This window comes from Rhodamnia argentea, chromosome 5 (assembly GCF_020921035.1).
Source record: "Rhodamnia argentea isolate NSW1041297 chromosome 5, ASM2092103v1, whole genome shotgun sequence".
Classification (NCBI taxonomy): domain Eukaryota; kingdom Viridiplantae; phylum Streptophyta; class Magnoliopsida; order Myrtales; family Myrtaceae; genus Rhodamnia; species Rhodamnia argentea.
In genome coordinates, this window is record NC_063154.1 from 19,599,786 (window position 1) to 19,614,639 (window position 14,854).

Below are 14,854 nucleotides of genomic sequence, written 5' to 3' on the forward strand. Positions count from 1 at the left end.
GATCGAAGTTTGCAATGTCGCGATTGTGTGTAGTCCGGTTCTTGAGATTTAGTTGATGATTTCATTTGATTCTGATATATGTGAAACCGGAAGTCTAGATGAGTCGATAGGAGTTGGTTTCGTGAGATTTGGTCGAAGATTCACCGTTAGATCATCGCCGGAAGCTTCCGGCCGTCCATTCTGTGTCGTCGCAACGAAGAAGACGATGCTGATGTGGCATGGTCAACGGGTTAGACGTCTACGTGTCGAGGTCCGGTTGGGCCGGCTCACGTCAGAGTCGGCTCGGCCGTTGGCGCGAGCGAGCCGACTCGGACTTAATCGGACGACCGAGATAAATCGAGGAGTTTGATTCTCAGCCGTCGGATCTGTATTTTTTTAATTTCGGATATTAGATATATTAGATAAGTAATCCAATAAATAAAAACGGCGCCGTTTTGAATAGGTGGTGCGTCGTCGTTTCGGGCAGAGGAGGAGTGAACGGTCGGGATTAAGTCTAGGATAGATCATGGCCGTTCAAGGTTTTAAACGATGTTGCGTCGTTTCATGTAAGGAGGATAAAGCGTCGTCGTTTTTGGCTTTAGATAGAATGGACGGGCCGGATCGAGTTTAGTTTTAATCGTGGCCGGTGATACACTTAAATGATGCGGCGTCGTTTAGTATAGTAAGAGTCGACGGCCGAGATGAAGTCTGAAGATCTAATCTTGACCGTCCGTTCGATTGGCAAATGCGGCGTCGTTTTTGTGTAGAGGGCCGAGACGTCGTCGTTCTCGCTAGGGCGCGAGTCGACGGCTGAGATCAAATCTGGGATTGATCTCGACCGTCCATTATTTTCTTTATATTTTCGGATATTAGAAATTTTGCTTAGAAAATCAAAAAATAAATCGAATAAAAGGACACGGTGCCGTTTTGAGGTTGAATGGTTCAGTGAGCGGGTCGAACCGGGTTGACCGGCCGTTGACCGGGTTGACCCGGTCCAAAAATATTAATAAAAAATAAAAAGAAATTTCCAAAAAATCCAAAAAAATTACAAAAATACCTAGAAAATTCACAAAAATTCCCAGATTTTCACAAAAAATTTCTAAAAATTCCTAGGTCAATTCGGGACTCATAAAGTCTGGATCGAAAATTTTGAAACTTCGAGGGTCGATCTGTATCGACCCGGAAAATTTCCAACTTTTTTTAGAAAATAAATAAAAAATTCAAAAAAATTAGAAAAATTAGAAAAATTTTATAAAATCACAAAAAATGGGAAATGGCCACATTCAACTGGCCCGATCCCAATATTGTGATTTTCGGGTCCCAAACCCCCAAAAATGACCATTCTACCCTTCCGGGCCTTCCGCCCCAAATTTTCCCGAATCATCCCCGGAACCCAAATTTGATATTTTTGTGGGTCGATAGGGCCATTTTTTAGATATATTAAGACTTGATTGATTGATTGGATTGGTTGCGATTATATTGATTGCGCATTTAATTTTCATGAATGTGATGATAGAAATAGTAAAATTCCCATCTGCATGAACACCTTAAGATCTTTAGGGCCTACCTCACCCGATATTCCATCTGCATGAACTCGTAGGTTAGAAATCACTTAACATCGGTAACCGAAAGGGCGTCGATGAAAATCTCGGCGTAACCAAGTCCCCGGACCCAAAAATCTCTGGTTTTCGCGGAACCGAACGGTTTCTCCCGACCGCTCGGTAGGGTTTTCCGATCATACCCTCCAATAAATTGATCGGTGGCGACTCCAAATTGTATGTACACATTACACATGCCACCCGACCACACTAAGGTCGATTTCGATGAAATTTTCTCCGACATCGTGATTCGAGTAATGGGTCTTGGGAGAGACCCTCGATCCTAAAAATCCCGCCCGACAACCGGGGTTTGTATTAAAAAATTAAAAATTAAGGATCGGCTCGTTAACCCTCTCACCACCGGAAACTTTTGATATATATATATATATATATATATATATATATATATATATCGGGTTTTCCGGAGGGTCGCGACAGTAGGGATTGAAAATTAGGATGCATAATGGAGTGACGAGAAACTTCGCTAACGTAAGGCAGGTACCCGAGCTGAGCGCTAAATGCTCTCGACGGATTTGGATACCGGATCTCCGCCGAAGATGGAGTTATGAAAGCCTCTTGAGATGTGCTTATCGTGTATGTGAAGCTCGTTTCCAATTATGCTCTTCAAAGAATATGAGAAAGATGGAGGCAAAGATATCCCTTTTTTTCTGTCAAGTGGCCAAGATATCTTTAACGAAGTGGTAATCTTGTTGGAAACATTGCCAGATCCCCCGAGACACTGGTTGAAGAAAGTGTGATGATTTCTTGAAAGATCCACGTTATGCTCCGGTGCCCTTGAGGCTAGTGAAGAATACCTGTTCATGGGTCTTTATTTCTTAAAAACATGTTGTTCTACGTTAAGCAAGCACTTTCATGTGAACATACGTTGGTTTTTACTTCACTTTTCATATTGTTATTACATGAATAGTTTCGCATGTTTTCCTATAATGGATCCACTTAATTGAGTGGAATTTCCATGGCGGAACTATGAATTTTGCGCAATGTAACTGAGTAATGGTGAGAAAATTGTCCAAAAAGTCATAGATCTATTAAAATCTTGTCAATTCAATCCTAATCATTATAATCTTGCCACTTGAATCCTAAACCTTTTCAAATTTTTGTCAATTGAATCCATATGGTCAATTTCGATCGAAAATTGCTGAGTGTGAACAATTTTAATAATATATTAATATTTTTCAAATGTTTCTGATTAATTTTTCTTTTCTTTTTCCTTTATTTTAGTTTCTTTATTTTTTTTACATCTATGGCTGGCAAGGTTACCAACCATCGCTGGCTATAAGCAAGGGTGTGGGCTCTTGCTAGCTAGAGATGTGAAAAAAACAAAGAAAAGAAAATTTAATTAGAAAAATATTAAATAATATTAAAAATGTCCACATCGGCGACGACCTTACCACGTAGGACAGTCGTCATCCACATCATCTATTTGATTCAAATGACAAAACGTGAAAAGATGTATGATTTAATTGGCAAAATTAAAAAGTTTAGGACTGAATTGACAAAAATGCAATAAATTTAGGACTTTTTGGACAATTTTTCCAAATAATGGTGATTAATGTTTGGTTAAGGATATGCTTAATTACGAATTTTGTACAATATATTTCAATATAAGATTCACTCTGATCATACCATGAAGCAACATCTGCATGAGATGTCAAACATGATAAGCGAGCCTAAGTCAGGTGGCCACATCCTCACATATCAGCAACAAGTTCAACCTACCATCTAGTCCTTTTGTGGTTGACTTGTCGAATGGGTGGGTCGGATCGAAAATGACCCGACCTATATTGACCAATTTTCGTGCAATATAAATCTAACGACCCATATCCGACCCAAACCATATTGCTAAAATACTATAATATTTAAGCCAATTAAAAAAACTTATATCCAATAAATGTTTATTTTTTTATTTTTTTACGACCTGGCCAACAATTCGCAGCGGGTGATTGATGACTGGACTTTTTATTTGTTATGTAAAAGAAAGAAAAAGGAAAAAAGAAAAACTATAAATTACAAATTTAAAAAATCATAAATTCAAAAAATTAATATATAAAAATGGGTTGGAGAGGCACATGAATGAGCTGACTCAACTAATAACCTTTATAAACTAAATGGGTTGTAAATTGATTAAAATATAGGTTTGTCTTCAATGCTATTCACAACCCACATAGAATTAATTTTACAACTTAAGCTCGTTTGTTAAAACTTGACTAACACATATTTGACACATCTCATTAAATATGAGTTAAAATATAGGTTTTCAATAGGGATGAGCGATTCCGGGCTCCGTGCCGGTTCTACCCAGAACTTGAAACCTACCCGTATGAATAGGTTCCTCATTTTTTGGAACCTACAACCTACTCTGCATATTATAGAATCTAGAACATACCCTATCGCACGTTCCATGTTGTGACATCCTGAATTTCGCTTAGTTAATTAAAGGCGATGAAAATATTAGAATCGATTTACTTGACATTAAGTTTGAATGAGTCATGAAAGTAAATTGAGGGCCGATAGAGTGAATTTAATCTCTTAGGTGAGAAATAGTAAAAGTAACCATCTACAAATTGGACACCCGGGAATGTTATTTAGCCAATCAAGTACGACTATGGTATAAATTAGATATTAGTTGTTACTAGATCAATTATATTAAAAGTGTCAATTTGACCTCTAAAGTGAAAATTATTGAGAGCACAACATATGATATTAGAATTAAACTTGTTTGTCAATAATTAGAATATGCCACGTGAATAACCATATGATTAAGATGCTAATTTTATATGTCAACCGAAAATACTAATTAATCATAGGTCAAACTATAGTCTAATTTAAAATTTAATGTGCATAATAAGATCAATTCACCCCATAAGTGGTCATAACGGTGTAACCTATAGGGACTTGTGCCCAAATTTTACTCAAGTAAACCTATGATTTCACCTCACTGAAATGTCATTCTTGCCACCCCTCACACCCAGTGGGATCTTATGACGCATGAAAGCTTGCACTCAAGCTTTTTCCTCTTCATTTTAATCCCCCATGGCTGAAATTCTTGCCCCCCTTACACTCTCTTGATCTTCATTTCATCTCACTCAAATTGCTCTCAAGAAATTGCAAAGGAGATAGGTTGATCTCACCAAGAGTTGGGTTGTTCTTCATCTTAAGGCAAGTATATCATCTCTTTATTACTCTTATATGGTTTGATATCGCTAGACTATGAATTATTTGGGATATGTTATGGCAATGGTTCTGCATGCGGTAGATTTTGGAGTCAGTGTGAAAGAAAAATAGCCATGTAAGTACATTGTAGAAGCTATCCTGAATTTGAGTATATTCTGACCTTCGGTGCTTGCTATTTTCATACCGTCTTTTGTGAGCTTCAAATGACTCAGATTAAAGCATGAAAGTTGATGTTAACCTCCTAAAGTATAACACATATTAATTTGAGAATTTTTGAAGTTCATCTGGTTGGCCAAAAGGCCTTGCATGTTCACAATTTTGATCTGTGATAAATCTGAGTCTAGTCTGACCTTTTGTTCTTGCTATTTTCATACTGTCTTTTGTGAGCTTCAAATTACTAGGAGCAAAAAAAAAAAAGTTGATTCTAACATCTTAAAATACAATATATATTAAATTGGAAATTTTTGAAGTTCATGTGATCTACCAAAAGGGCATGCTCATTCACGGTTTTAATCTGTCCCGGAACTGAGTCAAACTGACTTTTCATGTTTACTATTTTTGTTCCACCTTATGTGGACTTCTATTGACTGAGTACAAAAAAAAGTTGAATGTTACATCCTAAGCTACAACATATATTAATTTGATAATTTTTGAAACTCCTTAAATAGGTGACACGATTGATCCTTTAACCAACTCTGAACTGTTGCTGAGACCGATTTTTCCTAGAATTTACTTAATTTTTTGTGATTTATGCATACGAATCTGGATTTTTCCATATTATAAAAGTTGTAGAGCTAGGTCCCATGTATAATATTTTAAATTTTCGTGAATTTTGATATCGTTTTATTTGGTGAAAAATGGAAATTCTGTTCAGTGTGCAATACTGACTTTTTATGAGTGGTTTTCGTAATTTAAGAAAAATTTTTATTTTCGTAGTCCAAATGAGAAAAATTTATAAAAGAAAGTTACTGAACTCACATTAAACTATCATTCTATGTATTTTCATGATTTTAGGAATTAATTTGGTCAATTTTATCAATGCAATCTAATTAAGTCCAAATCTGCCCAATATTGTACCTTGTGCTGATTGAACCGCTGTTTGCTATAACAACAGATTTTTCATGAAAATGTATGTCTATACTTGCTGAGTAGTGGTTGACTCATTGAATTATGTGTGGATAGTTCATATTGCATATCACATAATAAAATGTGTGCATGACAATGGAGTTAAAAGACTTGAAATTTTCCATTGGCTAATGTACCAATGGAGCCCCAGGTGTTTGGGACACCCCTTCGTGTATAAGGGAAGCCCATGCTGTATGATCAGGGAAGCCTCATCAGTCGAGATGCTCAAGTATTGAAATCTTGGTAGTGCCATTGCGCGGATGTCTAGAGGAATACGTGGGTCTTGGCAAGTGGAATTGTGAAATGTGAAATGAAATAAGCCTTAAAGATAAATCATCTGCATATTCGTGAGTACATAGCATACTTCATGCGATGTGATTTTTATTTCTGTGAATGTTTGATCGCCATTTTGTGGTCTTCCTAGATGGCAATTAAAAGAATATAAAAACTACGTACAATGTTAAATAGATAAAGAGAAGTAGCGTTATCCGACACCGCCAACGCCTCGGCATGGTGGTATGGGAAATTAAAAGGTCCGTAGATGACCGGGGTTCGATCCTTGGAAGTTGTTGTAGTAGTAATAATAATAATAATAATAAGTTTTTCCTCGTTAGACTTGAGAAAACGTTTTGTCAGCTATTAAATTATGTCTTATTTGATGTAATCCATTAGAAAAACATGTCTTAGATAAATTGTTGTTGGGTAGTATTTGAATTGTATATTGTAATATTTAGATATTTTATTTGCTAGGCTATGGCTCATTCTCAGTAAATTTTCAAATCATTAGATATGGATATACCGCCTTATCACTTTTATGGATCATGGCACGAGGACGTTGTTTTTCCCGATTCACTTACTATCCTCGTGAAGTTCACTACCGTTCTATTTGTCAATACTAATCGTCTACCTATAGTAGCTTTTAGATTCTTCACCCGGTATTTTAGGTAAGGTGATCGTCTATTAGGACCTCTTATCATAGACAACGGCGATAACGGAGACAGCGATGACAGGCCGGAGGGCAGTCCAGGGGAGGTGGTAGAGGCCTAGATAGTACATGTGTATATACATATCCGTGATGTTTGGGCGTACGAGGTATAGTGTCCACATGTATTGGGCCAATTTTGTTGAAACCGCCTGATAGGAGGGAGTAAAATCCTTTTTGTGTACCCTCACCAGGTAGGTTAGATCATTCCCTATATGCCTCGGATAGTAATACATGTCGTGGTTATGGCTTAAGTATGAACTTGTGATGTTTATTAATTTTAATGAACGATGGTATTACGTTAAACGTGAAATTGTTACAAAATTTCTTCCGCTTGCAATAACCGATTGAAATCATAAAGTAATGAAAGCACGATTTAGTAAGGTGGCATACCCGGGTGTCTCACATGGTTGATTTCAAGGTCTACTCGGATTCCACATGTATTCTTAATTAAACGATTACGGTGAATCATCACTTTAATGACCATCATTTGTTATTACAATCCGTTGACCGGAACTCATATTTAAACACACAAATAAATATGAAACATTAACAAAACAAAAGTCTCAATCATAAGTTTCACCGAAAATGAAAGCTCGGACTAATGGTTTCAGATTAAGCACTCATTAATGAAGACATATACAAAAAGAAAAACACAAAAATTTGTTCCATATTCCACTTACCTAGAACTTTGAACCTACTTATCGGAATAGGTTTCTCAATTTTTGGAACCTAGAACCTACCATACATATCTTGAAACCTAGAAGCAGTGTGGTTCCCTATCGATCCAATTTCTTGGCTCATTTAAATTTAATCTTTTAATGGACTTCAGTGCTATGGTCTTGCTCTGAGTTCTTCTATGGAAATATCAATATAATCTTTTCGATCAATTTTAATCGGAAAGAAAGTTAAAAACCAACAGCGTCTCACGGAGGTCCACATCATCAGGTTGTTTATCAGTTAGTGTTATTCAAGATGATTTCTTCTGCATGAGTGTAAAACCAAGGTCACCTTTACCAATTTGCATGTCTTGGTAAGCCAAGAGCAGATAATCATAGTCAGAGAAGCTTAGACCCTATTTGTTTCACGAAAAAATATGAGGTTTTAGGAAAATGTTTTTTGAAAAGTTATTTTCCAGGAAAATGACTATGTTTTCCTGTGTTTGGCTAATTTATGAAAAAGATCCAGAAAATGTTTTTCACCATTCGGTGTAGAAAATCGGATTTAATTTCCTCCATTGGATCCTTTTAATAATATTTTTTTCTTTTTTTCTTTTCATTTTTTTTGTTTTTATTAACATATTCAAATTTTTTAACTATTTATCTTTATCTTTTTATTTTTTATTTAAAATTTTTTTCCTTCTTGTTTCGGCCGGTCGCCGGTCGTCGCGACCAAGCGAGCTCGGGGCTCACCGGATTGTAGAGCTTTGAGCTCGGCCGAGGAGTGATCACTTGTATCAATTATAAAAAATAAATTAACAAAATTCACCGTCCACGAAAACATTTTAATATATATTGTTGTTGATACAAAAGACATTTCTCATCGGCTAATTATCTTAAGCGACATAAATGATTATTTTTCAAAAAAGTACATTTTAAATTATTTATTTTTTGTAAAATAATCGGAGCCTATATTATTGAAATGTGTTAGCTGGATAACCATGCATCACCGACCAATCTTCCATTTGTGTCAACGTGTTCATCGAAATTCGATAAGAACATGGCATGTCTGATGGAACGACAAAAATACAATGTTTCTCAAATTAAGATTGTGTGCGGGCTACTATAGCTGCTTGTCCACATCACTTGAAATTTGGAATGATTCGCTGCGACTTCTAGCCTTGGGCAACCTCGAGCTCGCTGGCCTTGGACGAGCGCGAGTCCATAGTGACCGATTGAGCCTCGAGCTTGCCGGCTTGCGTCATGACCAATCGCCGAGCGATCAGCCATCATCGAGGTCTGCGGTCAGTGGAACAAGGAGAAAGAAGGAGAAAAGAAAAAAGAAGAAAAAAATTTTAAAAAAAGAAAAAGAGATAAAATAAAATTGTTGATTTTTTCAAAAATAAATAAAAAATAAAAAGAAAGTAAATAATAATTATAAAGAAAAGAAGTATGAAAGAGGGGGAAAGAAAGTTGAGAAAAATGTTTTCATCTTCTAAAAAAAAAGAAAAACATTTTCCCCAATTTTGAAAGAATTTTTTCCATGGGTGGAAAATATTTTCCTAGATTAACTAATTTTTCGCGAATCAAACACTTAAAAATTCAAAAAATGCTTTTCGAGAAATTATTTTTCACGAAACAAACGAAGCCTTAATTATCATATTTTTTTTTTCTGTTAATACCTTTACTCGACATGGAAATATCTCCCCGATGTCAGCAAATTGCCAACATATCGGCATGCTGCTCTACTACTAGACGCAAACCAACAGTGAAAGACAATGGTATTTGGAATTGGAAAGGTTGCAATCAGCCACGCATCGCACGGGCGGCGAAAATAGAGAGACGCTTCACAGTTACCGAACTCAACGGCGGAATCCACGACAGAATAGTCAGTACGCCAGCAGCACAGGAGCGGCGGCGGCTGCGGGAGGCGGGCCTGCGTTTACGTTGGCGGTAGACACCATGGAAGAGATGGCAACAGCACCAGACGAGTTAAAGAAATAGCCACACACAAAAAAAAAATCTTTCTGCCATTTTTTTTTCTTTTTCAATTTTTGGCTTTCTTTTGTTCTCTCTTTATCTCTTCCGATTTCCTTTATAGTTAACATGTAATATATTTGCTGTGAAAAAAAGAAAAGAAAAAGAAAGAAGGTTCCTCATTAATGTGAAATTTGATATATCTTAAAATTGAAAAAAAAAATTACCTCGTCAGTCTTAAAGTTAAACCTCAACACCAATAGTTGTAGCCGTGGATGATAGTGTTACGCAATTCAAATTGGGAGATTAAAAAAAAATAATAATAATAATAACCAAACTGTCTCGACCTGACCATATGGTTTAAGGCATATACAATTCGGGTATCGAGCCAGGTCAAGCTCGGTGTCATTTAGTTTCGGGTCGAGTATCATGGATACCCGACCCAACCCACCCATTGATACCCCCTAGTTACCATTACTTGATTTCAAGAGCAATGCCAATGAAGTTGCTCATACATCCCTCAATTTTTTGGATTTCACTATCATTATCAAAGAACCTTCTCTCAATTTCGCCCAGTTAGAGCTATTTCAAGCTATCCAATCTTCATGAACTTCTCGTTTATATGAAAAATCAGTCCTATATTTAGGTAAAATTATAAAATAGCCCCTTACTTTAGGGATCCACTAATCGAGTCAACCTTGACCGCTTTTAGCGATTAATATTTTTGAAATAATCAAAGTACAATTCATAAAAATGTTCGTTAAAATGTAATTCCTTAGCGATTAATATTTTTGAAATAATGAAAGTACATTTCATAAAAATGTTCGTTAAAATGTAACTCAGCCCGTAAATTTTTAGTTTTAGAAAATGAGACCTCGAACTATTCGAAATTCATTTAGCCGCTTTTCTGTGGTAATTAGATTTTTTACCCTGTTTCGTTTTCTTTTATTAATCTTACTTAATTACTAATAAAAGTTCGCCAATCAGAAAGGTATTCGGCATTAAGTGAATTTAGCTTTTTGACATTGTAATAGTATAATTGCTATTTTACTCCTTACATCTGTAGTTTCATCTTTCTAGCACCTTTATTAATTAAAGGTCATGAAAATCCTCTTGATTAACTATGTTTTTATTCTTGGCAGATGGTCATGATCTATAAATTGCCTCACAGCATCTTCACATGGCATTATAGACATAATAGATTTTTCATGTAGTATTAGCAACAATCTTATGACATGAGCACGAGCAAGCATCGACAAACATCAATCTTATGTTAATAAAGAATAACCATGGCAAAGTCATCTAAATCCAAAAATTCTAACAATATCTCTAGCTTCAGTTACTAAAGTCAAATAAAGATTTAGAGTACTATGTGGCGTTTGGTACGGCGAAATGTTATGGAATTTTAGAATAAAATAGAATGCAGTGAAACGATGGATCCAATACTTTTGTTTGATAAACTATTGGAATCGAATGGAATGGAACGAGGATTCTTGCGTTTGGTTGTAAGGAAAAAAAAGATTTTCGCAGGAATGGAATTGAATGGGAATTCTTTTAGTACGCTTGATTTATATTGTACTTGAATTGATAGGGCGGAAGAATACCTCAAGTACCAATATTTGTGTACATCACTCATTTTGATAACAATATTTTTGTTTTGGAACACTTAAATGTCAAATTTTTTGAAAGATGATTATTTGAGTGCTAACTCCGGTGAGTGTTGTTGAAAATCCTATGGTAGCTGTCAGTGGATTCTAGTCAGCAATAAAAAAGTCAAAAACTAATAAAAAAAAATTCATGTAATATTAAAAAATTAAAGATAAGGTAAAAACTAAAAAAATAAGCTAAAATCGTTAGAAAAAAATGAAAAAGAAACACAAGTTGCAGCGGCGAAAGCTTACACAGCCCTCGCCGCTGATGCTCCACATCGTTGGCAAGTTGCCAGCGAGAGTTGCTGGGCCTCGGACAGTGGTCGGCGACCCCCACTAATGGTTGGCAAGGGTTCAACCATGTAGATCTGGTGAGGTCGAGCCTCGCCTAACGATGACCAAGCCTTGTCCTCGGCAAGGTCGACGAGGAAGGGACCCAGCGATGCCGCATTGATGGATCGAGTGGGTCAGGATTTCAGACGAGAAGCGAACGCCTTTGAGGGCCAATCGATGGAGGGAGTCAATGGCGTCCGCGAGTTGACCTGGAGAACAGAGATGGTGGAGGGAACGGACGAGGCAGGGAGGGCCTAGGTCGCGCGTGGGTTGTTTTCTTGGACTTGGATGGGATGGGAAGCGACTGAGAGGTTTGGGAGGAGAGAGGAGGGGCTAGGGTTCTTCATTTAGGTTTTGCTCGGGAGATGTTGAACGGCACCGGCGGCGCGTGGCGCGCGATTGGGTCCGGCGAGCGTCGATGCTGGAGGGGAACGATTGAGAGGATGATTTTCCGGTGAGGGAGCAGTGGCGGACTGGTGGTCATGGGCCTTGCTGTCGTGGAGTTTTAGGGTGCTTTCGGATATTCCCTAATACCATGTCGCCACGTTAGCAACGGAGAAGGGCCATGAGAAAAAAAAATAGAGAGCAATCGATACTTCCATTTAATTTAACTTTTTAAAAAAAAAATAGCTTAATTCGTAAAAATCAATCCACGTGGACCGAATTACTAAAAAAAATTTGCCTCATAGACTTATTTAAAAAAAAAATTGGCATGTGGACTGGGTTTTTTATAAAAAAAAAAATCCACATAAAATAAAAAAAATTAATAAAAAAATTGGCACTTAAGTTATCATTTTTTCTCTAATTTGGCACTTAAGTGAGCCAGTTAAAAATATTGACACTAAAATGAGCACCTTTACACAAATATGAGCACTTGAGGTGTCCCTATGCCAAATTAATTGTATAAACCGATCCGTCTCAATTATAATTAGTACTTTTAATAATTCATTATTGATCATTAATCACTTTTATTTACTAATTACTATCTTTTAACAGAGGATAATAATTTATATTTCTTAAATATGAATTACTCATTATTAAATCATATTACTCGTTATTCTAAAAAGTTACTAATCTATTAAAATCTTTAAATTACATACAATTTTAAATAGATCGTTAGTATTGTTATATCAGCTTATGCACTACTGTCTATTTACTCTTTTTTTTATTTGGTCGAATACTATCTATTTACTTAAGCATGTTGAGATTAGTGAAATGATTCTGTTAATAGATTTTCTATCTACCGAGACAAATTTGAGTGCCGTGAAATTCAATAAGTATGGAGTCTTATAAGATTTTTTATACTTGCAAGTTACAAACTCGAATCATTTTAATTAATGCCGATTCCGCACTGCCCTCCTCGATTCTTTCATAAATCCATAACCCACTCAAAGCCGAGTTACCAAATCAAGATTTAGGGACAAACTAAGTGTCCAGAAAATTTCCAAGTTTAAGATGGTTCAACGAAAGAAGTTGTAACTTCATCAAAGGCACCCAACAACTCATTGAAATCATTCACCATCTTACACACTTCAAGAAATATGTTAGCAAAAGCAAAAATTTAGGATGTCGCATATGTTACATTAGCTTTATCTTTGTCTCTTTTCAAAAGTTTAATCACTTTAATAAAGGACCGGCGATAAATGTATAAACATATTTTGCTTTTAACGGATCAAAACACCAGAACACTAAAAAATAAAAAGAGAAAATGCAACGGAGGGAGCAATTAGCAATTATTAAATCTAAATGACATTGTTGTTTGATAGATAATAGCTTAGATAATTTGTTATTTGATACATATCGAAGAAGATACTCAAAATTAATAAAGACAAATATAAATAAAGGGAAAAAGTCATAAAAAACCCAAAATTATGTCCACTAGGACACGCGTACTTGAAGGTTTTTTTTTTTTTTTGCTACATCAAAATCCCAAATTATACCTATTGTGACTTTCTAATAACAAAAAAAATCATAAATTTATATTTATGTGACACATTTACTCTCCATTAATGTTTATTTTAAGGGTAAGCAAAAACGGATCGACTCGATTAAATCGAACCGAACCGAACCGAACCGGACAATTGGGACCGGTTTCAAGGGTCTTGAGTCCAGTTTTCGATTTTTTAAAGTGGAATCAATTTCCGAGCGGCCCGGTTCCCGATTCAAGTGGCGATCGAACTGCCCAATCGGACCGACAATTTTTTAAAAAAAAATAAACCTAATAATCTAGAATCCAAGGCAGCCCCTCTTTCCCTAAATCCTAAAGCCCTAATCGGTAGTTGCTCGTACTCGCTCGCAGTGGTGATGGGTACAGAAGTGTGCGCCACATTGACGCTCAAACAGACAATACAGGATTTCAAATTTCCATCCGCGACAAATAAAGCACGAATACAAGCCCCATCCAAGTCATTTTATGTCACACGTGCATAGAGACGCATTACCAACTTTCTAGCATTCCAAATGCAAAACCAAATATAATCAGGATATATCCGATGTTTACCGGTTCCACTGGACCGCCCGAGAATCGGATTTGGCCTGGAACCGACCACCCTCTGTCCAGCGAGATGATTTTTTCAACTCAAACAATGTCGGTTTTTATTTTATTTAAGCCACGCAAGCACTATTGCAACACGGTTCGTCTTTCGGCATCCTTTGAGGAAGATTTTTAGCGGTGCGCATTAACGGAATATTTACGGAGGGTAAATATGTCGCACATGTATAAGTTTGAGATTTTTAGGGTCTGCATGGCAACAATTCTATTCCCAAAAACAGATTATGGTTATAATGATTTTTTCTGATTATGGTTATAATGAGTTTTTAGAAAATCAGAATGTGTTTGATAAGCGTATTGTGATTCTGTTCATGAATAGAAACACGTTTGATAACCGTACAAAATTTATGTTCCCAAAAATACTTTCTCTTCCTAATTTTTTTTATTTAAATCAATTAATTTTGTAATTACTTTAAAATTTTCTTCGTAAATTGAAGATCAATTTTCAATACACAAAAAATAATAATTTGAAATACACTTTTTTTTTTTTCAGCATGTTATAAATAAGATCCAAATTTTAATTTGAAAAATGTAAATGCTTCACTTTGCTACTTGTCACGTCCCTATGCGCATAAGCATATGTCGATATAATCGTGGACATGTTTTGCGTAAATGAAATTCAATGAGCATTTTGCACATGTTACTAGACATATTAGCTCAAAATACACAAAACTGCATAGAGAAATTGCACACGTCAGGGTACGTGCTTTGGTTGTATGTATCTATAAAGCTTCGTTCTTACAGATCAAAAAGCAAAAGCACATGACAGCTACTAAGTTTTCTTCGCTAAGCCAAAAATAACGTGA